Consider the following 23,718-nt stretch of genomic DNA (forward strand, 5'->3'; position numbering starts at 1 on the left):
ATACAGTACACTGACCTCTATATACCTGCTAGTACATCCCTGATGCCTATATTCCCTAAGCTAAATCCCTGACGCCTCTATTCCCTACGCTACATCCCTGACGCCTCTATTCCCTATGCTACATCCCTGACGCCTCTATACCCTACGCTACATCCCTGATGCCTCTATTCCCTACGCTACATTCCTGATGCCTCTATAACCTACGCTACATCCCTGACGCCTCTATACCCTACGCTACATCCCTGACGCCTCTATACAGTACAATGCATTACTGATCCCTCTAGACCATACATCCTCATTACATCAGAGAGATAGTGAAACACTGGAAAAAATAAGGATAAAGTGGACTACAGAAACTGATGCTCTAAACAAAGGAGAGAGAGAGAGAGAGAAAAGCACAAGGGAAAGTGGGCAATCGGAACACCATAGAGAGAGGAGAGATAGAAATGCCTGAAAAAGTAAAGGGGGTTGGGTATGGCATCCGGCGCTCTGGATTCCAGCAGTCACATGATACCTAATCCTAACCCTCTGGGGGGGTGGCGGATAGGGCTAACCCTCAGGGGGTGGCAGCTAGGACTAACCCCCCCCCCCTCCTAGTGCCTTCCCTAACACCCGCTCCCCCGGTCCTAACCCTCCCTCCAATACTCGCCTTCGGGATGTTGGCTGTCTGTGTGCCGGCACCAGTCTCCCAAGTGGTGTCAGGATTCCAACATCGGTCAAATGACCGCCGGTATACCGTCTGCCGGGATGGTAAATGTATCCTGAGGACAGGTAGTGAGTGTGGAGGGATAGGTGGTTCAGTAAAATGTAACAGCTCAAACTGCGATCATTCACTGATAAATTGATTTATAGCTCTCCCTTTTTAACCATTGCAGTCATAAAAGCAATGTTTTTTAAACTTTTAAATAAAGCTTGTTAGCATCCCCAGCACACTGTATATGCTGGGAGATGTAGTTCTCAATATGAAAACATTTAATTACTGTATGAACTCTAATTCCCCAACTGAAACCTCTCACAAACACACACTCCTAAATCTAGTACACACACACACACACACACACACACACACACACACACACACACACACACACACACACACACACACACACACACACACATTTCCCCAGTACTGACTCTCATCACTTCCACACACTGACAACTCCCTCCTGCTCCTCTCCCCACTGACACTGACAGCTCCCTCACAGTCACACACATCCTCCACCCCCCCACACACACACTGATGGCACACATGCACAAATCCCCCCCTCCTCGACACTAACTGTCACGGACTGCTTGGGCAGCAGGGGGCAGGCTCTGACTTGAAGTACTGAAATTCAACAGCTCTCTCGAACTTGCAAGGCATGGCTGTGCAGCTGTCTCCAGCCATCTCCTTGCCCACTGTGTAATTTGTGGCGTTCTCTGATGTTCCCCGCTCTGCCTCTACAACCGGCACATAATGTACAGCAGTGGTGACTCCTGAGTATGGGCCTGGAGAACTCCGCCTACCGGGGGGTAGGGATTAATAATTTCAAAGGGGCAGAGCTAGGAGTGAAGCAGTGGACAGCAGTTGAGGGGCGTTTCAAACTGTAACAGGGTTGGGACAATTTCAGTATCCTTCCCTCACCGTCTAATTGGTCAGTCCCACGCTGATTGCCATAGCGCCCTTTCGAGACTGCAGAACTCTATCCCTTAGCCACGGTTGGCACAGCTGGATGGTGCCCCTGGCAAGTGCCATCCTGGCCAAGGGGTAGATACGCCCCTGAGGGTCAGGGCCAGCAACAGAAATCTCGGGGCCCAGTGCACTGATATCTCTGGGGCCCCCTCAACCCCCCCTTAACTTGGCAGAGGGATCTTTAAAAAAAATGGAGCCTTTGACTCGGACCGTCAGTGAGGCCGGCAGGTGGTTTTCATACTGGGCTATCCAGCTCTTCGGTGGCGGTGGCAGGGACATTCAGAAAAGGGCCAGCACAGCAACATGCATAATAATGGCAATACAGTATGGACCACAGGGACTGGACAAAGTGATGGGGTAAAAGGAGGGGGGAGGGTTTAGTTGGCCTGTTAATTGTTTTCCTGCTTAAATTGAGCAGTTGGTGGATACACTTTAAAAAGCAATATTGGCACTGTGGCCCCATTATTTCTGTTCTTAATACTTGGAGCCCTGAACAAGTGTCCCCTTTGTCCCCCCTGTCACCGGGCCTGTTCAGGCGTTACCTATGGAGAAGCTGCGACATGACATCCTAGGACACGATACTGCACCATGCATCACCATTATATTTCAGTGTGCCTTGTCAATATTTAAATCTTGTTCTGTGTGACGTGAGTTGTAAATGGTTGAAAATCTCTGTGCTACAGTATCGTCACCATGTAGTTATAACAACACCGCAAAACCACCAAAAGACGTGTTTTGGTAGAGGGACTGCTGGAGGGGCCCATTGGGGCCCCCAGTTTGCTACCCCACCCCAGTATACCTGTGCTGTAGCCAGTGGAAGGGGCACTATCTTCCCTGTGATCTCTTCGGGAAGATGGTGCCGCACATAGAAAGCAAAGACTCTGGCTGCACTCTCCTGCCCTCGCTCTAAGCAAGGTGATCGGGCCACAAAAGGACCCCTGTCGGACCCCGGCCTGTGGGCCACAAAAGGATGCATTGGGGGCGGCATGCGGCCCATGGGATTGACACCCCTGCCCTAGAGTATCAAAATTTGTTTCACGGCACCCCTAGGCCAAAGTTTTTTTTATTGAGAAATTCAGAAAAAAATATAAAATTAAGTAAATTGTGTTTATAGCATGTCATCCTCAGGTTCAGTTATGTTGTGAGGGAATGGTTTTGCCAATTTAATAAAGTATAAATAATTTTAATTGGTCCTGGACCACCAAACTATGCTACCAGTGCAAGAACCCCAGTTTGGAAACTACTGCCATAAAATAAACCTTTTTTGTTTTTTTTAAACTACATGTAATACACCTTAGATCTCAGTTCCTAAAAGGTTTTAAACCCGTGCATACAGTAAACTACACATATTTAAAAATCCTACACCGGGCACAAGTGCTCACGGGCCAATTTCATGGCAGTCTCGGATAGGAGGGCATTGTGGATTCACCAAGGGAATGCTGATGCTGACTCCAAGAAGAAAGGGAGTCTCTTCCCTATGAAGGTGAAGCCTTGTTTGGCGACGACCTAATTAATTTGGAAAACACAGGGGTCAGCATGCCCAGAATGCAATGAATGAACCTCACCCTGGGAGAACAATCTTCATGACCATGGTATCTCCTATGCAAAATAAGTATGATTTGGGATAGGGCTGGGGAGGAACGCTGCTCAGGCACATCTCTGTCAAGTAAAGGAGATTCAACTGAGGCAGCACAAGGGAACTCTCATCTGGGGACAACAACTGCAGGGAGAACACATAATTTCAGATTAACATGGGAGGGCAGAAGGCTGCCTAATACTGAAGCACCCCCAAACAACAAACCAAATGCAACAACTAGTGCAAGCATTCCTGGGGGAAGGCCTGCAGCAGATGGATTTGCATATGGTGATGTCATCCAAGCAGTGGGTCAAAGTTGGCTTCAACCCTCGTCTGCATATGAAAAGAGAAAAGGGGCGTGCAGGGCATAGCGGCCTTTTGCGGTGCTTGGATGACCCCTAGTTCGCATTAAACACCCCCACCCTCCTTCGGTGTGGGGCTCATGTTGGCAATGCCCCAGCCCTTGAAGCATTCAAGCTGATTTCTTGCAGCAGCTTGGCACTGTAACAGCTCCAGAGCTGCTCTGTAAGGCAAGTAAAAGGGTGTGGGCCCTGCAACACTACCTGTAGTTCGCATTGTCCGTTGGAAGGCACAAAGTAAGCAGACAGGAGGAGAAGTCAGGATAGTGCACAAGGGTATAGAAGGGAGGGGCTCAAAAAAAAAGAAGTGGAAACAGACAGCAAACTAGGCTGGAGAGAGACCTGAGACAAAGAGATCTGAATTAAATGAAAGCCGACCAGGGGAAACACAAATTATGCAGTCAAGTGTCCCACATTTGGGGAAATCACAGGAGCAGCACACCCAGAGTGCAATGGGTGAGCCTTGCCCTGGGAGAAGCACCTTCCTGATCATAGTATCTCACCTGACAGGTAAGTAGGAGTTGCGCTAGAGCTGGGGAGGGTCGCTGCTCGGGCACCCCCCTGTCAAGTGAAGGAGATCCAACTGAGGAAGCACAAGGGAACTCTCGAAAGAAGAACAAGGCTAGAGGAGGATCTGAGACAAAGAAATCTGACTGTTACCAGAGCTGACCAAAGGAAAGCACAAACAGTCCCCCACTACCACAAATAATGCAGTCGAGTTTCCCACATTTGGGGAAATCACAGGGGTCAGTATACCCAGAATGCAATGAATGAACCTCACCCTGGGAGAACAATCTTCATGACCATGGTATCTCCTATGCAAAATAAGTATGATTTGGGATAGGGCTGGGGAGGGCCGCTGCTCAGGCACATCTCTGTCAAGTAAAGGAGATTCAACTGAGGCAGCACAAGGGAACTCTCATCTGGGGACAACAACTGCAGGGAGAACACATATTTTCAGATGAACATGGGAGGGCAGAAGGCTGCCTAATACTGAAGCACCCCCAAACAACAAACCAAATGCAACAACTAGTGCAAGCATTCCTGGGGGAAGGCCTGCAGCAGATGGATTTGCATATGGTGATGTCATCCAAGCAGTGGGTCAAAGTTGGCTTCAACCCTCGTCTGCATATGAAAAGAGAAAAGGGGCGTGCAGGGCATAGCGGCCTTTTGCGGCGCTTGGATGACCCCTAGTTCGCATTAAACACCTCCACCCTCCTTCGGTGTGGGGCTCATGTTGGCAATGCCCCAGCCCTTGAAGCATTCAAGCTGATTTCTTGCAGCAGCTTGGCACTGTAACAGCTCCAGAGCTGCTCTGTAAGGCAAGTAAAAGGGTGTGGGCCCTGCAGCACTACCTGTAGTTCGCATTGTCCGTTGGAAGGCACAAAGTAAGCAGACAGGAGGAGAAGTCAGGATAGTGCACAAGGGTATAGAAGGGAGGGGCTCAAAAAAAAAGAAGTGGAAACAGACAGCAAACTAGGCTGGAGAGAGACCTGAGACAAAGAGATCTGAATTAAATGAAAGCCGACCAGGGGAAACACAAATTATGCAGTCAAGTGTCCCACATTTGGGGAAATCACAGGAGCAGCACACCCAGAGTGCAATGGGTGAGCCTTGCCCTGGGAGAAGCACCTTCCTGATCATAGTATCTCACCTGGCAGGTAAGTAGGAGTTGCGCTAGAGCTGGGGAGGGTCGCTGCTCGGGCACCCCCCTGTCAAGTGAAGGAGATCCAACTGAGGAAGCACAAGGGAACTCTCGAAAGAAGAACAAGGCTAGAGGAGGATCTGAGACAAAGAAATCTGACTGTTACCAGAGCTGACCAAAGGAAAGCACAAACAGTCCCCCACTACCACAAATAATGCAGTCGAGTTTCCCACATTTGGGGAAATCACAGGGGTCAGCATACCCAGAATGCAATGAATGAACCTCACCCTGGGAGAACAATCTTCATGACCATGGTATCTCCTATGCAAAATAAGTATGATTTGGGATAGGGCTGGGGAGGGCCGCTGCTCAGGCATATCTCTGTCAAGTAAAGGAGATTCAACTAAGGCAGCACAAGGGAACTCTCATCTGGGGACAACAACTGCAGGGAGAACACATATTTTCAAATGAACATGGGAGGGCAGAAGGCTGCCTAATACTGAAGCACCCCCAAACAACAAACCAAATGCAACAACTAGTACAAGCATTTCTGGGGGAAGGTCTGCAGAAGACGGATTTGCATACAGTGATGTCATCCAAGCAGTGGGCCAAAGTTGGCTGGAACCCTCATCTGCATATGAAAAGAGATTAGGGATATGCAGGGCATGGCGGCCTTTTGCGGCGCTTGGATGACCCTTCGTTCGCATTAAACACCCCCACCCTCCTTCGGTGTGGGGCTCATGTTGGCAATGCCCCAGCCCCTGAAGCATTCAAGCTGATTTCTTGCAGCAGCTTGGCACTGTAACAGCTCCAGAGCTGCTCTGTTATGCAAGTAAAAGGGTGTGGGCCCTGCAGCACTACCTGTCGTTTGCATTGTGCATTGGAAGGCACAAAGTAAGCAGACAGGAGGAGAAGTCAGGATAGTGCACAAGGGTATAGAAGGGAGGGGCTCATAAAAAAAAGAAGTGGAAACAGACAGCAAACTAGGCTGGAGAAAGACCTGAGACAAAGAGATCTGAATTATATGAAAGCCGACCAGTGGAAACACAAATTATGCAGTCAAGTTTCCCACATTTGGGGAAATCACAGGGGCAGCACACCCAGAGTGCAATGGGTGAGCCTTGCCCTGGGAGAAGCACCTTCATGATCATAGTATCTTACCTGGCAGGTAAGTAGGAGTTGGGCTAGAGCTGGGGAGGGTCGCTGCTCAAGCACCCCCCTGTCAAGTGAAGGAGATCCAACTGAGGCAGCACAAGGGAACTCTCGAAAGAGGAACAAGGCTAGAGGAAGATCTGAGACAAAGAAATCTGACTTTTACCAGAGGTGACCAGAGGAAAGCACAAACACAGTCCCCCACTACCACAAATAATGCAGTAGAGTTTCCCACATTTGGGGAAATGACAGGGGTCAGCATACCCAGAATGCAATGAATGAACCTCACCCTGGGAGAACAATCTTCATGACCATGGTATCTCCTATGCAAAATAAGTATGATTTGGGATAGGGCTGGGGAGGGCCGCTGCTCAGGCACATCTCTGTCAAGTAAAGGAGATTCAACTGAGGCAGCACAAGGGAACTCTCATCTGGGGACAACAACTGCAGGGAGAACACATATTTTCAGATGAACATGGGAGGGCAGAAGGCTGCCTAATACTGAAGCACCCCCAAACAACAAACCAAATGCAAGAACTAGTGCAAGCATTCCTGGGGGAAGGCCTGCAGCAGATGGATTTGCATATGGTGATGTCATCCAAGCAGTGGGTCAAAGTTGGCTTCAACCCTCGTCTGCATATGAAAAGAGAAAAGGGGCGTGCAGGGCATAGCAGCCTTTTGCGGCGCTTGGATGACCCCTAGTTCGCATTAAACACCTCCACCCTCCTTCGGTGTGGGGCTCATGTTGGCAATGCCCCAGCCCTTGAAGCATTCAAGCTGATTTCTTGCAGCAGCTTGGCACTGTAACAGCTCCAGAGCTGCTCTGTAAGGCAAGTAAAAGGGTGTGGGCCCGGCAGCACTACCTGTAGTTCGCATTGTCCGTTGGAAGGCACAAAGTAAGCAGATAGGAGGAGAAGTCAGGATAGTGCACAAGGGTATAGAAGGGAGGGGCTCAAAAAAAAAGAAGTGGAAACAGACAGCAAACTAGGCTGGAGAGAGACCTGAGACAAAGAGATCTGAATTAAATGAAAGCCGACCAGGGGAAACACAAATTATGCAGTCAAGTGTCCCACATTTGGGGAAATCACAGGAGCAGCACACCCAGAGTGCAATGGGTGAGCCTTGCCCTGGGAGAAGCACCTTCATGATCATAGTATCTTACCTGGCAGGTAAGTAGGAGTTGGGCTAGAGCTGGGGATGGTCGCTGCTCAAGCACCCCCCTGTCAAGTGAAGGAGATCCAACTGAGGCAGCACAAGGGAACTCTCAAAAGAGGAACAAGGCTAGAGGAAGATCTGAGACAAAGAAATCTGACTTTTACCAGAGGTGACCAGAGGAAAGCACAAACACAGTCCCCCACTACCACAAATAATGCAGTCGAGTTTCCCACATTTGGGGAAATCACAGGGGTCAGCATACCCAGAATGCAATGAATGAACCTCACCCTGGGAGAACAATCTTCATGACCATGGTATCTCCTATGCAAAATAAGTATGATTTGGGATAGGGCTGGGGAGGGCCGCTGCTCAGGCACATCTCTGTCAAGTAAAGGAGATTCAACTGAGGCAGCACAAGGGAACTCTCATCTGGGGACAACAACTGCAGGGAGAACACATATTTTCAGATGAACATGGGAGGGCAGAAGGCTGCCTAATACTGAAGCACCCCCAAACAACAAACCAAATGCAACAACTAGTGCAAGCATTCCTGGGGGAAGGCCTGCAGCAGATGGATTTGCATATGGTGATGTCATCCAAGCAGTGGGTCAAAGTTGGCTTCAACCCTCGTCTGCATCTGAAAAGAGAAAAGGGGTATGCAGGGCATGGCGGCCTTTTGCGGCTTGGATGACCCCTAGTTCGCATTAAACACCTCCACCCTCCTTCGGTGTGGGGCTCATGTTGGCAATGCCCCAGCCCTTGAAGCATTCAAGCTGATTTCTTGCAGCAGCTTGGCACTGTAACAGCTCCAGAGCTGCTCTGTAAGGCAAGTAAAAGGGTGTGGGCCCTGCAGCACTACCTGTAGTTCGCATTGTCCGTTGGAAGGCACAAAGTAAACAGACATGAGGAGAAGTCAGGATAGTGCACAAGGGTATAGAAGGGAGGGGCTCAAAAAAAAAGAAGTGGAAACAGACAGCAAACTAGGCTGGAGAGAGACCTGAGACAAAGAGATCTGAATTAAATGAAAGCCGACCAGGGGAAACACAAATTATGCAGTCAAGTGTAACACATTTGGGGAAATCACAGGAGCAGCACACCCAGAGTGCAATGGGTGAGCCTTGCCCTGGGAGAAGCACCTTCCTGATCATAGTATCTCACCTGGCAGGTAAGTAGGAGTTGCGCTAGAGCTGGGGAGGGTCGCTGCTCGGGCACCCCCCTGTCAAGTGAAGGAGATCCAACTGAGGCAGCACAAGGGAACTCTCGAAAGAAGAACAAGGCTAGAGGAGGATCTGAGACAAAGAAATCTGACTGTTACCAGAGCTGACCAGAGGAAAGCACAAACAGTCCCCCACTACCACAAATAATGCAGTCGAGTTTCCCACATTTGGGGAAATCACAGGGGTCAGCATACCCAGAATGCAATGAATGAACCTCACCCTGGGAGAACAATCTTCATGACCATGGTATATCCTATGCAAAATAAGTATGATTTGGGATAGGGCTGGGGAGGGCCGCTGCTCAGGCATATCTCTGTCAAGTAAAGGAGATTCAACTGAGGCAGCACAAGGGAACTCTCATCTGGGGACAACAACTGCAGGGAGAACACATATTTTCAAATGAACATGGGAGGGCAGAAGGCTGCCTAATACTGAAGCACCCCCAAACAACAAACCAAATGCAACAACTAGTACAAGCATTCCAGGGGGAAGGTCTGCAGAAGACGGATTTGCATACAGTGATGTCATCCAAGCAGTGGGCCAAAGTTGGCGGGAACCCTCATCTGCATATGAAAAGAGAATAGGGGTATGCAGGGCATGGCGGTCTTTTGCGGCGCTTGGATGACCCTTAGTTCGCATTAAACACCCCCACCCTCCTTCGGTGTGGGGCTCATGTTGGCAATGCCCCAGCCCCTGAAGCATTCAAGCTGATTTCTTGCAGCAGCTTGGCACTGTAACAGCTCCAGAGCTGCTCTGTAAGGCAAGTAAAAGGGTGTGGGCCCTGCAGCACTGCCTGTAGTTTGCATTGTGCATTGGAAGGCACAAAGTAAGCAGACAGGAGGAGAAGTCAGGATAGTGCACAAGGGTATAGAAGGGAGTGGCTCAAAAAAAAAGAAGTGGAAACAGACAGCAAACTAGGCTGGAGAGAGACCTGAGACAAAGAGATCTGAATTATACGAGAGCCGACCAGGGGAAACACAAATTATGCAGTCAAGTTTCCCACATTTGGGGAAATCGCAGGAGCAACACACCCAGAGTGCAATGGGTGAGCCTTGCCCTGGGAGAAGCACCTTCATGATCATAGTATCTCACCTGGCAGGTAAGTAGGAGTTGGGCTAGAGCTGGGGAGGGTCGCTGCTCGGGCACCCCCCTGTCAAGTGAAGGAGATCCAACTGAGGCAGCACAAGGGAACTCTCGAAAGAAGAACAAGGCTAGAGGAAGATCTGAGACAAAGAAATCTGACTTTTACCAGAGCTGACTAGAGGAAAGCACAAACACAGTCCCCCACTACCACAAATAATGCAGTCGAGTTTCCCACATTTGGGGAAATCACAGGGGTCAGCATACCCAGAATGCAATGAATGAACCTCACCCTGGGAGAACAACCTTCATGACCATGGTATCTCCTATGCAAAATAAGTATGATTAGGGATAGGGCTGGGGAGGGCCGCTGCTCAGGCACATCTCTGTCAAGTAAAGGAGATTCAACTGAGGCAGCACAAGGGAACTCTCATCTGGGGACAACAACTGCAGGGAGAACACATATTTTCAGATGAACATGGGAGGGCAGAAGGCTGCCTAATACTGAAGCACCCCCAAACAACAAACCAAATGCAACAACTAGTGCAAGCATTCCTGGGGGAAGGCCTGCAGCAGATGGATTTGCATATGGTGATGTCATCCAAGCAGTGGGTCAAAGTTGGCTTCAACCCTCGTCTGCATATGAAAAGAGAAAAGGGGCGTGCAGGGCATGGCGGCCTTTTGCGGCGCTTGGATGACCCCTAGTTCGCATTAAACACCTCCACCCTCCTTCGGTGTAGGGCTCATGTTGGCTATGCCCCAGCCCCTTAAGCATTCAAGCTTATTTCTTGCAGCAGCTGGGCACTGTAACAGCTCCAGAGCTGCTCTGTAAGTGCTAAAACACACGAGGCGGCTGTCGCCGCCCGGCAAACACACGGCCGGCTTTTAACTGCTGCCGTGATGTAAAGACACATGCAGCGCAATGTGTCCTTACACACGGCACGGTGCCGGCCCAGCTGCCGGGTAACAGCCGGGACTCACCACTGAATAGTCCGGCTGCCGGCCCGTGCTCCTGCCGTCTGTCTGATTCAGTGTATAAGCACTGTCAATGAGTGCTTACACACACAACAGCTATTCGCCGGGAACGATGTGTTTCCTCACCCATACATCACATGGTTTATTGATAAAAACACTACAACCCGCCCACATCAGTGCACTCACTGCAGGCGTAGTTTGGAGAAAATGGCAGAGCTAGATATTGACACTGAGAGACTGATTTCCTTGGTAGAAATCAGACCAGTTTTGTGGGATAAAACTCTTGAAGTTTATAAAGACAGAAATGCCACCAGAAAGGCTTGGCACGAGCTTTGCTGTGATTTGAAAGCTGATTTCAATGAGCTTGCTGAGAATGATAAAGAACTGTTTGGTTAGTATTTGATTTATTGTTTCGATTTATAATACAGTTGTGTCATTTATATATATATATGTCTATGTATATGTGTGTGTTTGTGTTCTTTTCGGACTCAGTACATTTTTCTAATCAACTTTCTATTGGGCCAAACTGGGAATACTTTTTTGTTGTAGTTTTCTGTGTCAAGCAACTGTGCACCAGTGCCGTAACTAGACATTTTAGCGCTGTGTGCAAAAAACAGCATCAGCGGCCCCCACACTTATGTAATATAAGGGCAGTGTGCGCCGCAGCCGTTCCAAAAAATATAGGGTCATGGCTTCATGGGGAAGGTGTGTGGCCACAAAAGAATCCCAATTCATACTACGGTGCACAGTAGTCTCTATTATTTAAATTACACCGCACAGTAGCGCCACTACACCAGGTAGAGCCCCTTTTACACAGTACGGCTGATAGATTCCCCTTTTTACACATTACGGCAGACAGAGGGGGGTCATTCGGATTTGATCGCTCACTAGCAACTTTTGGGTGCGCTGCGATCATAGAGTCGCCGCCTATGGGGGAGTGTATTTTCACTTGGCAAGTGTGGGAACGCCTTTGCAGCTGAGTGGCCCCAAAACAGTTTTTGCAGTTTCTGAGTAGCTCTGGACTTACTCAGCCACTGCGATCACTTTAGTCTTTTTGGTCGTGGAATTGACGTCAGACACCCGCCTTGCAAACGCTTGGACACGCCTGCGTTTTTGCAAACACTCCCAGAAAACGGACAGTTGCCAACCATAAACACCCTCTTCCTGGCAATCACCTTGCGATCGACTGTGCGAATGGATTCTTCGTAAAATCTATCGGCCAGCACCGATCCTCTTTGTACCCGTAGGACGCGCCTGCGCATTGCAGTGCATATGCATGCACAGTTTGGCCAAGTTTTAACATGATCACAGCGCTGCAAAAATTTCCTAGCGATCGAACAACTTGTAATGACCCCTAGAGTCCCCCCTTTTACACATTACGGAAGACAATCCCTGTTTAAGCACATTACGGCAGCCAGTCCCCCTTTTCACACATTCTGGCACACAGGATTTCCCTTTTTCCACATTACGGCAGCCAGTCCACCTTTCATACATTAGGTAAACAGGAGAGAGAGATAGATAGATAGATAGAAAGATAGATAGATAGACAGACAAATAGCAGCGCTATGTAATTGGTGGCAGCGTCACATGCAGCTGTCCCTCTCCTTCCGCATTGGCTGGCCGCCGCCGCTGTGAATGCTGGGATGAGGGAGGCGCATCCCAGCATTCACAGCGGCGGCGTCCAGACAATGCAGAAGGAGAGGGACAACTGCAGCAGCGCCACCAACAATTACACTGCGCTGCTGCAGCTCCAGAGTCCCCCTACTCCTCCCCTGCCCCCGGAGCTGCTCCTCTCCGGCGGCAGCACACGCACACAGGCGGCTTGTAGTGACTCATTACAATGCCGCTGATGACTTACCGACGCCGGAATCCCAACAACACAATGCCGACAGGGGTGGCGAGCGGAACGCAGCCCCTTGCGGGCTAGCTTCGCTCGCCACACTGCGGGCACGGTGCCTCGCTACGCTCGGCACACTATTATATTCTCCCTCTATGGGTGTCCTGGACACCCACGGAGGGAGAATATGTTGGGATTGTGGCAGTTGGGATTCCGTCGGCGGTATCTTGACCGCATCCTACATATATATATATATATATATATATATATATATATATATACACACACACCAGGGCCGTAACTACGTGTGTGCCAAGGGGGCTTGGCACACAGCGCAGTTGCCCTGAGGGCGCAACGGCCAGCGGCATGTAATGAGTCAAATTGACTCATTACATGCCGCCGAAGTCTGCGCCGTGCGCCCCGCTGTGTAGGGAGAAGAGGACCAGCGCCGGGCAGCGGAGAGAAGGAGGAGGAAGGAGGGGGAGCAGTGAGCCGCAGCAGCGCTATTTGATTGGTAGTAAGCGCCGCTGCAGCATCCCCCTCTCCTCCTGTATTGGCTACCCGGCGCTGCTAAGGATGCTGGGATGCGGTTTCCCAGCATCCACAGCAGCGCCAGGCAACCAATACAGGAGGAGAGGGGGATGCTGCAGCGGCGCTTACTACCAATCAAATAGCGCTGCTGCGGCTCCCTGCTCCCCCTCTTTCCTCCTCCTTCTCATCTCACACAGCCTGCACCGAGAGGAAGCTGCACGAGGAGCCTGTCAGCGGGGAGAAAGTAAGTATATTCTCTCTCTCTCTCTCTCTCTCTCTCTTGGTCACCGTCTGCCGCAATGTGTAAAAAGGGGTCCCGTCTGCCGCAATGTGTAAAAATGGGGACTGGCTGCCGCAATGTGTAAAAAGGGGGCCTGGATGCCGCAATGTGTAAAAAGGGGGCCTGGCTGCCGCAATGTGTAAAAAGGGGGACTGGCTGCCGCAATGTGTAAAAAGGGGGACTGGCTGCTGTAATGTGTAAAAAGGGGGACGCTGTCTATTGTAATGTATAAAAGGGGCGCTACTGTGCAGCGAAATTTGAATAATGTAGATTACTGTGCACCGTAGTATGAATTGCTATTATTTTGTGGCCACGCACCCTTCCCCTTTAAGCCACGCCCCTATAAATTTTTTGCGCACGTTAGGCGTGCACTGCCCCTATCTTACATTGGGGGGGGCGCCACTATCGTTTCTTGCACACAGCGCTAAAATGCCTAGTTACGGCACTGACACACACATACACACACACACACACAATGTACATCCACCGTTACTCCCACTAAAGTCCGTACCGGCCAGGTGCTCACCCAGGTAAGATACATCACAAATACACTACGAACTCGGGTGCCACTCAAGGGTCTCTGCAGTTAGTACAACAGACAGTGGATCTTGTAAATCAACGTTTTGATTTAATGACTAAATCGTCATCAGGATGTGAAACTGAGGCCGATTTAGACATGAAATGGAAACGTTGATCTACAAGATCTACTGTCTGTCGGACTAACTGTGCAGACCCTTTAGTGGCACCAGACTTCGTTGTGTGTGTGTGTATATATATATATATATATATATATATATATACATACATACACACACTTACAGGTAGTTCGGTACTCAGATGCACGCAAGTTACCCTGATATCCTGGCCTGGTCCAGCATGTACTAGGCTTGAAAAGTGATCAATTGTAGAAGTGATGGCACTCAGAGGCTTTTGGGAACACAAAGGAATTTATTCACAAAGTAACATGAGGCAGCACATCTACGTTTAGGTGCACAACGCAACATCTTCGTGATTTATTAAACAAAAGCACAACACAGATGAGCGACATTAGTATGGCAACTTAAACAATTTTAAGGTGCGCACAAATTGTGCATAAAAAAACGCACATGTAGAACAGTGACTTTGCGGGTATATAAGGTATATATGCAATACTCAGTTTGCACACATATCACTTGTTGCTGACATTGTGCATAACCAAAACCAAAACTGGGGAGCACCACGGGTCATTGATGTGACAGGTGAACGTCATCAAACAAGGTGCGGGAGGACTGTGCGAAACACGACTGGGGCCCAGCTGACCATAAATCTCCTGTTGTGTTTACATTTTTAGCACAGTTTAATGAAAATGACTACAGTCAGATTTTTGACATTTGCCAGGACACAGCTCCAATGTCTGTTACAAAGTATTTGGCAAATATTTGTCTGACGTTGTTTGCGGTCATGCCTCCTCGTGCTGTGGGTTCACGTTGCCAATCTTCCAAGCCTGTTATTGATGTAGTGTCCTCAATCTGAAACCCATCTCTAGCCCTAACAAAATTATGGAGAATTATACAAGTCTTGACAATGTCAACGGCAAAATCGGGATTGACATTAATTGGTCTATGGAAAATTCTCCACTTATTAGTTAGAATGCCAAATGAGCATTCCACATATCTACGGGCTCGACTCAGGCGGTAGTTAAAAATTCTTTTGTCTTGCGTCAGGTTTGGCCCACCATAAGGTCGGAGTAGATGCTTATGAAGTGCAAATGCTTCGTCACCCACAAACACATATGGCACTTTAGGACTTTCTGTTCCTGGTAGACATTTCTCGTCTGGAAGTTGGTGTGTGTTTGTTATAATTGACCTCCACAGACTAGATCTTTTCCAGATAGCAGAGTCGCAGTCTTTACCAAAACTTCCTATATTCACGTAGACAAAGCGGTATTTGGAGTCTGCAATGGCCATTAACACTACAGAATAGTAATCTTTGTAATTGAAGTACATTGAGCCGCTGCTGGATGGACAAATTAGTCGGATATGTTTGCCATCTAATGCCCCTATGCAATGTGGGAAGTTTGCGTTTTTCTCAAAATCAGCTGCTATCGATTGCCAGTGTTCTTTTGTAGGTGTAGGTAGGCATTCTGATTGCATGACTGACCAAATGGCTCGGCAAACTTCTTTAATTATCTGATTTACAGTTGAAATTCCAATTCGATAACTATAGTGTAGATCAGTAAAAGTGCACCCACTTGCCAGATATCTGAAAAGAACAAATGCAAACTATGAGTAATTGGTCAGTAGGTCTTTGGTAAACATTACAAAATGTAAAACATTTATATTGTTATTGAATGATATTGTTCTAGGTAAAGAAGTCATGAGAAGATGGAGCAATATTCGAGACTCCTTTGCAAAGTCTTTCAAAAAAATCGAAGAAAGCAAGAGATCTGGAGCTGGGGCAGTGAAGCATAGGAAATATGTGTTTCATGACCAGATGCAATTCTTAAAAAAATTGTATGTGTGTCGGGATACTGAAGAAAATTCACTCTGGAGGATGTCATACCAGATAACCCAGTTGAAGATGCTGTGAGGGAAAACTCAGTTCCTGAAAATGAGCCCAAAAATACAACAGAGACTCTACTAACACCAGCAGCCAGTGCCACACATGGTGGTTTTTCGACCACAAACACGCCGCCGTAAGCCAGATGAAGTAGAATTAAAACTGCTAAAGGCTCTGGAACCTGAAAAGCCAAATCGTCATATATCTTTCTTTCAGGGGATCATGCCTGCTTTAGAGAAATTAGACGAAGATGAAATATTACAGTTCCAAATGGGGGTTCTTCAACTGATTTCTAATATAAATCAGCAGAAGCGGAGATCCTTGCAGCCTTCGCCCCTGCCTTATCAGTCTATGCCAATGCACCAAACACTATTGCAAGCAATGCCTCTACAACAACCTTATGGCCAAAATCCTATGCAACAAGCCCAACCTCCGCTAACATCTCAATTATACCCACATTTTGGAAACATGCCTCCAATAAATAGCCCTCAAAGTTGTCCCTCTCAAACTCCATCCCCTGCACCGTCTTCTGGTTCATACAGTTCCGTGGACTTTTCATCACTGCACCCATTATAAATACCAATCTAGCCCTGATTCAACCAAATTTGTTACAAATCACACACATGGTGCATAACACATGCAATTTAATTTCCACCGTTGGCTGTTTGTTACATTTGTTACCTAATGTTTTGGATATAAGTTAATTGCAAATATTGCTCATACTTTAAATATGTCCATTTTCAGTGTGAAATAAAAACATTGTACTTTCAAATGTCTTTGATTTACTTACCTCAGTGTAACTGCTAACATTTGAACAGGTGGAATACAATTTTGCATTGTAGTGTTCTCATGTTGAATATGGGCTCTCAGCCGCATATGTAATTCGTCAAAAGATGACAAGGACATGCGGAAATAATTGAAGAATTTATTCTCATCTGCTCTTAGGTCTTCAAATAGTGAGTTGAATGTATTCAGTTCATCTCTTCTTAAGTTTATTGGGTGAACCTGATAAAGCTAAATATTTATCTTATTTAAAACCCTTTAAGAGGTCTAAGAACACTGTACGCTATTGACGTATGGAGTACCGTAAGGGTACGCACGTTGCGTAACAATCGCTTAGCCGTAGTCGAGACGCTCAAGCGTCACGTTCGCTTACGGCCAAGAGATCACAGGCAGGCACGCTATTGGCTGCCGACTAACGTAATGATTCGCTATAGCGATGCGAACGCTCGGGACCACGAGGAGATCACCAGCGGCGCAAACGCTCACAATGTTAAACCCTTATAACTATACCATAAAACAGTGTATTATGCAGTAAACCTTGGTGTAGAGATAGAGTGTGGATGCAACACAGTGTAACCTTATTAACTAAAAAGCGCTCTGAGAATACTTAACACTATAAGAAATACACAGATACCGTGCTTAGGGTCTAACGCCTTATATGAATGTTATACTTGAAAAAAGAATAATACAATACAAGTCATACACTACAATATAACATAGACTAACTAACCAGATAACTACACAGTAAAATACAATACAATACAATTACGTTTTAAGGGAAAATGAGAGAAAAAGGAGAAGAGAGAGAGAGAGAGATATGGCCCATAATAACGAGAAAGACAATATGATTGCGGAGAAAACTTACGCACAAAGGGAACGATCGCATGCGCCTCTGGACATCCAGCTCCCGATTATCAGCAATGAGAACCGTTGAAGAGTGAGAGCTGGATGTGGTCGGCTTGTCTATTTATGCCTCACACACAATACAATTCAATGGTCCCTACAATCTCATTGTTCATTGGACACAGGAATTCCTCTTCGCATTATAACAAAAGGTCATAGGTTGATTCATACAGGTGGGCTGTGACAATTTCCAACTGCTCAGGTGGGTGGGAAACTAGGTTTCCCGCCGCATGGATAAGTAAGTGCAAATAATAGTAAATGGACATAAACTTCTTATGTCCATAACTATTCGCACGAGCGATTAATCTGTTTCAAACCAACACCGGAATATTGCTAATTAAATACTCTTCCGATGGATACTAAACACCACTGTATTACTCCTGTCTGACCCTTCGTATCAAACAAAGAGGGATCTCTCTGTCCATGAACATGCTACATTAACCAAACTTTCAGATTCTATCAAAGGGACCATTATCTACAAAATACATTATATAGTTAAAATATGTTATGAACGAGTCGCCCGCTAGACGCACACGAACTCTACCGTAAATGCGCATACCGTGCGCCTGCGGGTGCCCGCAACAGCGAGTATGCGCACGCACGGGAGAGCGCACGCATGCGCAGCAGGGACACATATGAGGTGCAAATATGGCAGTGTGCATCGTGATATTTTTCTGACTTTGACAGTCCACCCTTTGGCAGTCAGCAATAACTGCCACTTCCTAAAACATTTCAAAAAGAGAAAAATATATGTCATGTGTAAATATTTCTATGGTTGGGTAGGGGAGGAGAGGAGGAGGTGAGAAAAGGGTATGACCTAGTGAGATAGCAGAACCATGTGTGTATGAATCCGTGTTTTGGGGGGTCATGTATCATCGTGCCGTACGTGTTTTAAATCAAGCTACGAGGTATTGCGAAGTATACATTTGAATTCCTTCTTATCCCGTGGTACGGGTCTGTGGATGGGCTGTCAAACTTTACCGAGCTCTCTTCGGCTTTTGGTTGCAACAAAATGGGGAGCACATTTTAGTTGATGATACATGAATGGGGGGGATATGTGATTGCTGGTATCTGTGCCTGTATTCCCTATCGACTATGTGTGTCATTACCTGAAGGTTGTAGAGATGAAGATAAGACATAATTATGGTAAATGCAGTGGTATTCTATGTCAGGTTAATGAACATTTGTCGGTTGAAGTCTTGTTCGGTGTCTGTTGAATGCAGTCTTCTTTGTGCTTTTGCCAAAAGGCGTGGGCAAAAAGCTTTGTCAATGTCCATAGACTTACAAAAAGTGTTGGGCTAGCGTAATTTTAAAATTTCTAGGGAAACTGGGGGTCTATGGCATAGTTCATCAAATCTCTGTGTATAAGGTTGTCAAAACTTCTTCTTTAATCCACCAGTTGTCTGTATACAGGATCATCAAATTCCTCGTCAAACGTAGGTCTTTTTACCTTGGAGAAACCGGAAAAACAGGTGAAAGAAACGGACCGTATAATCGCATTTTCATCACATCATTGTTTCTACAGTTGGGTCATAAATCAAATCCATTGGAATTACAATTTCCTCACTCCTTAGACTCATTACCCTGGTACTACGTTTGCACTTCATTAAAGCCTGACCGCATCTAAATATCAAACCAATCGTTATGACAACACCTAAGATACATAGGAGAAACTTCCCTACATCCATTATGACTCCTTGAGCCCATTCTCCTAAACCAGAGAACCAATTTTGCGGGTTCAACCATGACACCCAACTAGTCAGCTCATTACTCACAGCAGCAAGGGTGAGATTGTGTCTCCTGCGGAATTCCCATTTTAATTGGAGAATGTCGTCCATCTTTTGGTCTATGACCTCGACCGGGTCCTCGGTACTATTTGTAATATATGTGCAACATTTCACGCCGTACTGCGTTGCCAGTGTGACACAATATCCACCTGTTACTGCTGTGAGATAATTGAGAACCATTCTATGCTGAACTAGTTCTGTTTTATAAGCTTGAAGTTCTCTTCCAGTATACCTAAACGTGTCATCATACATTTCTGTGATATTATCTAACAAATTTGCAAGCGCAGAGATGTATCTATAGTTCAGCACTCCTCTAGCGGTGCGAGTGATATCTAACGCGATTAGAAACTGAATCCCGGTGGATTCATGGATCATGTCAGAGGCCGGATGCTCTGTTCTTTCTATCAGGTGCCGTTTAACTACGTGCTCATAATGAGTATGAGTATAAGGAGTTTGGGCACCACGGTGAATATCTTTCATTTTGGCATGTGATACAGTCATTACTTCAGGCAGTACTTTTCCAATATAACACAATCCTTCAGAGTTTGGGGCAAGCCACTTATACGCCTTCCTCCCGCATATGAAATATGCATCATCGGGGAGAACATATGGGACGGAGTAGGACATAACCATATTACACATCTTCCATGTGAAATCTCCTAACCCTAATTCTCCCATCTGTCTAGTACACGTACCAGTTTGTACGATATGTGCACAGTATCCTGGTGATACCTCTCCAACTCTCGTAATCCTATTTCCTAGGGTATACCTATATCGGAAAGACTTTTCTCTACTGGCTATGTGGCGTATAAGCTCTGTATCTGTAGGCATTCTATCTGCCCTATATGAAAGGGTCATGGTTTGGTTACTCCATGACACTTCCCAATTTCCCGGCTTTCGGGGATTGGTAATGTTAAAACATATTAGGGATCTATCCACATGATATTGGTGGAGCTTCAAACTAGGAGGACTGGAGATATTAAACCTCCTATCCACCGGTCTCCCACCCTTTAGCTCAAGTACCTCCCCTACCGTTAAAGGAAATGGTACTAGTCCTGATTTGCTATGACCTTGAGGTACTTGAGAGCATACCCAACAATCTGTTTGATTTAACACACTACCCACTAAGGAGTGATAGTCACTCAAGGGATGCCGGTCCATGTGGATATTAAAACTGGATTGGCATTTCTTGATGCACCCATCCTCAACTACATTGTCACAGAGCCTACAGATACAGTTTTCTTCAGCTAACAATCCTTCACAATTCCTTCTATTGTCAATGCTATCGGATCGTTTTCTGATACTCGCCTTTACTTGTTGGTTAAGTTGTTCTTGGAAAACTACGCCTCCATCTCTGTCATCAGAACCCATTCCAGAACCTCTCTCGACCTCCATGGTACTCTCGCCGGAACAGACTGCTCTGGTCAACATCATGGTCAACAGGAAAATCCGGATCACAGTCTCTTGAGGCAAGTCCATCTTAGGAGGAAACGAAGAAGAATGAGAAGGGGGAAAAATAATTTGAGGGAGAGGGGATGGGAAGTGGAGAAAAACAATAAAAGGGAACAGGGAATCGACAACTGCTTTTGATCTTGTGATTCTCGATGCTCAGGTGCCGCCTCAGTCCTCCTGGAACAGACACTCCAGTGATACAACTTCCTCTACCGTCTGTTCCTTATCACGGGACCTCTCTGGATCAGCAACCTTCTTACAATGGGACAAATGAACCCAAGTCTCTCTCTCGGCAACTTTCAATGCTGTAGTGCTAGTCAATAAGACCTGGTATGGTCCTTCCCATCTGTCAATAAGGCAACCTGAGCGTAGAAAATTTCGTATCATTACATAATCCCCAGGTTCAATGTCATGACAATTACTATCTGGCAAATCAGGAATCACTAACTTCAAATTATCATTTTGATTCCTTAGCTGTTTACTCATGTTAACCAGGTACTTTACAGTCACTTCATTGTTACACTTCAAATCATCCTGAGGGTTAATCATAACATGCGGTTGTCGACCAAACAAGATTTCAAAGGGAGACAGATTAAGAGGGGACCTGGGAGTGGTTCTGATGCTGTACAGTACAATGGGTAAAGCTTCTGGCCATGTCAATCCTGTCTCTGCCATAACTTTGCTCAGTTTATTTTTAATAGTGCTGTTCACTCTTTCCACCTTCGCACTCGCCTGTGGACGGTATGGAGTGTGCAGCTTGCTATCAATTCCCATCAACTTACACATTCCTTGAAAGACATCACCTGTAAAATGGGTACCCCTATCACTTTCGATTATTCTAGGGATACCATATCTACATACAAATTCCTGCACAATTTTCTTAGCAGTAAACATAGCGGTATTTGTGGCCGCAGGAAATGCTTCGACCCAATTTGAGAATACATCTATACAAACAAGTACATATTTCGAATTTCGACAAGGGGGTAATTGAATAAAGTCAATCTGTATTACCTGAAAAGGACCGCCTGTAGGTGGGATATGAGATGGTTCTGTTGGTATTGCCTTTCCGATATTCTTTCTCAGACAGGTAAGGCATGACATTGCTCTCTTACTTGCATGAGATGAAAATCCTGGGGCGCACCAATATGCTCTTACCAACTTGCACATTCCTTCCTTGCCCAGATGAGTCAGCCCGTGAGCTGCCTCAGCTAAACATGGAAGATATGCTCTGGGGGCCACCGGTTTACCTTGTCCATCTGTCCAGAGTCCTGAGGACTCCTGGCCATATCCCTTTGCCTTCCAGACTGCCTTTTCCTGTGTGGAACACAAATTTTGCATCTCACACAACTTCTGTGTGTTGATGGTATTAAATACCATCAGTTGTGTGGTGTCTGTCTGTCTGGGGGTACCAGCTGCTAATTTAGCAGCTTCGTCTGCTCGGCTGTTACCAAGTGATACTGGGTCTTGGCTATATGTGTGTGCTTTACACTTGATAACAGCCACTCTGTCGGGTTCCTGTATCGCTGTTAGAAGCCTTTTGATGTGAGCTGCATGCGCTACCGGTGTACCAGCTGCCGTCATGAAGTTTCTGAGGCGCCATAGGGCTCCGAAATCATGGACTACCCCGAATGCGTATCTAGAGTCGGTGTAGATATTGGCTGATTTGCCCTTAGCCAATTCACATGCTCTGGTTAGGGCGACCAGTTCAGCAACCTGGGCTGAGTGAGGTGGGCCTAGCGGTTCCGCTTCTATGGTGCCTTGGTCATCTACGACTGCGTATCCAGTACACAAGTCTCCCGAGTCTGACTGTCTGTGACAACTACCGTCCGTGTAGAAAGTTAGATCTACATCTTCCAGTGGGTTGTCACTGATGTCAGGCCTTGCGGTAAAATTTTGGGTCAAATATTCCATACAATCATGTGTGTCCTCCTTTGTATTAAATTCTCCTTCCCCACCACTCTCATCCTCCACCCTTTGTGCCTGTCCAGGCACACCTGGGAGATATGTTGCAGGATTTAATGCACTGCATCTCCTTATGGTGATGTTTACGGGGGCCATTAGTGCCAATTCCCATCTTGTAAACCGCGCTGATGAGACGTGCCTGGTTTGGGCAGAATTTAGCAAGGCTGACACTGCATGTGGTGTATGAATTGTGAGGTTGTGACATAGCACTACATCTTCGCTTTTCGTTACTAGCAATGCTATCGCAGCAACGCTTCGCAAGCATGTGGGGAGGGATCGCGCTACCGTGTCTAGCTGAGCGCTGTAGTATGCTACTGGTCTGCTGGCATCACCGTGCTTTTGGGTTAGGACGCCTGCTGCGCAACCAGCGCTTTCTGTTCCGTACAGCTCAAAGGGTTTCCCATAGTCTGGCATACCTAATGCTGGTGCCTGCGTTAGGCACTGTTTAAGTCTCTCAAATGCCATCTCAGACTCGTCTGTATGCGAAATCCGATCAGGCTTGTTTGAGGAAACCATCTCCTGCAAAGGTAATGCTAGAATGGAAAATCCTGGGATCCAGTTACGGCAATACCCACACATTCCTAAAAACGTTCTGATCTGTTGCTGGGTTTGTGGCAGAGTCATGTCTCTAATTGCTTGAATTCTATCAGCGGTCAGGTGTCTCAGTCCTTGTGTTAGACAGTGTCCCAAATACTTTACCTTAGTTTGGCATAATTGCAACTTGTCTTTGGAAACCTTGTGTCCAGTGTCTGAAAGATGAAACAGGAGCTGTTTCGTATCCTTCAGGGATGCTTCCAATGAATCAGAACACAGT

At 47.0% G+C, this 23,718-nt stretch overlaps 12 non-coding genes across 12 annotated transcripts; all 12 read right to left on the bottom strand.

The window, feature by feature from the left end:
- Nucleotides 1-3,962: 3,962 nt before the first annotated feature.
- Nucleotides 3,963-4,125, bottom strand: LOC135032771 (U1 spliceosomal RNA). The gene has a single exon (XR_010228250.1). It is a non-coding gene; the product is annotated as a U1 spliceosomal RNA (small nuclear RNA).
- A 152-nt stretch (nucleotides 4,126-4,277) lies between these two features.
- LOC135032805 (U1 spliceosomal RNA) lies at nucleotides 4,278-4,439 on the bottom strand. The gene has a single exon (XR_010228284.1). It is a non-coding gene; the product is annotated as a U1 spliceosomal RNA (small nuclear RNA).
- A 674-nt stretch (nucleotides 4,440-5,113) lies between these two features.
- Nucleotides 5,114-5,276, bottom strand: LOC135032774 (U1 spliceosomal RNA). The gene has a single exon (XR_010228253.1). It is a non-coding gene; the product is annotated as a U1 spliceosomal RNA (small nuclear RNA).
- A 152-nt stretch (nucleotides 5,277-5,428) lies between these two features.
- Nucleotides 5,429-5,590, bottom strand: LOC135032808 (U1 spliceosomal RNA). Its single transcript, XR_010228287.1, has one exon. It is a non-coding gene; the product is annotated as a U1 spliceosomal RNA (small nuclear RNA).
- A 675-nt stretch (nucleotides 5,591-6,265) lies between these two features.
- Nucleotides 6,266-6,428, bottom strand: LOC135032776 (U1 spliceosomal RNA). Its single transcript, XR_010228255.1, has one exon. It is a non-coding gene; the product is annotated as a U1 spliceosomal RNA (small nuclear RNA).
- A 152-nt stretch (nucleotides 6,429-6,580) lies between these two features.
- Nucleotides 6,581-6,744, bottom strand: LOC135032803 (U1 spliceosomal RNA). The gene has a single exon (XR_010228282.1). It is a non-coding gene; the product is annotated as a U1 spliceosomal RNA (small nuclear RNA).
- Nucleotides 6,745-7,418: 674 nt separating this feature from the next.
- Nucleotides 7,419-7,581, bottom strand: LOC135032784 (U1 spliceosomal RNA). The gene has a single exon (XR_010228263.1). It is a non-coding gene; the product is annotated as a U1 spliceosomal RNA (small nuclear RNA).
- A 152-nt stretch (nucleotides 7,582-7,733) lies between these two features.
- Nucleotides 7,734-7,897, bottom strand: LOC135032791 (U1 spliceosomal RNA). The gene has a single exon (XR_010228270.1). It is a non-coding gene; the product is annotated as a U1 spliceosomal RNA (small nuclear RNA).
- A 672-nt stretch (nucleotides 7,898-8,569) lies between these two features.
- Nucleotides 8,570-8,732, bottom strand: LOC135032785 (U1 spliceosomal RNA). The gene has a single exon (XR_010228264.1). It is a non-coding gene; the product is annotated as a U1 spliceosomal RNA (small nuclear RNA).
- Nucleotides 8,733-8,884: 152 nt separating this feature from the next.
- Nucleotides 8,885-9,046, bottom strand: LOC135032812 (U1 spliceosomal RNA). Its single transcript, XR_010228291.1, has one exon. It is a non-coding gene; the product is annotated as a U1 spliceosomal RNA (small nuclear RNA).
- Nucleotides 9,047-9,720: 674 nt separating this feature from the next.
- On the bottom strand, nucleotides 9,721-9,883 carry LOC135032815 (U1 spliceosomal RNA). Its single transcript, XR_010228294.1, has one exon. It is a non-coding gene; the product is annotated as a U1 spliceosomal RNA (small nuclear RNA).
- A 152-nt stretch (nucleotides 9,884-10,035) lies between these two features.
- LOC135032789 (U1 spliceosomal RNA) lies at nucleotides 10,036-10,199 on the bottom strand. Its single transcript, XR_010228268.1, has one exon. It is a non-coding gene; the product is annotated as a U1 spliceosomal RNA (small nuclear RNA).
- Nucleotides 10,200-23,718: the final 13,519 nt, after the last annotated feature.

Source organism: Pseudophryne corroboree, unplaced genomic scaffold (assembly GCF_028390025.1).
Source record: "Pseudophryne corroboree isolate aPseCor3 unplaced genomic scaffold, aPseCor3.hap2 scaffold_553, whole genome shotgun sequence".
NCBI lineage: Eukaryota > Metazoa > Chordata > Amphibia > Anura > Myobatrachidae > Pseudophryne > Pseudophryne corroboree.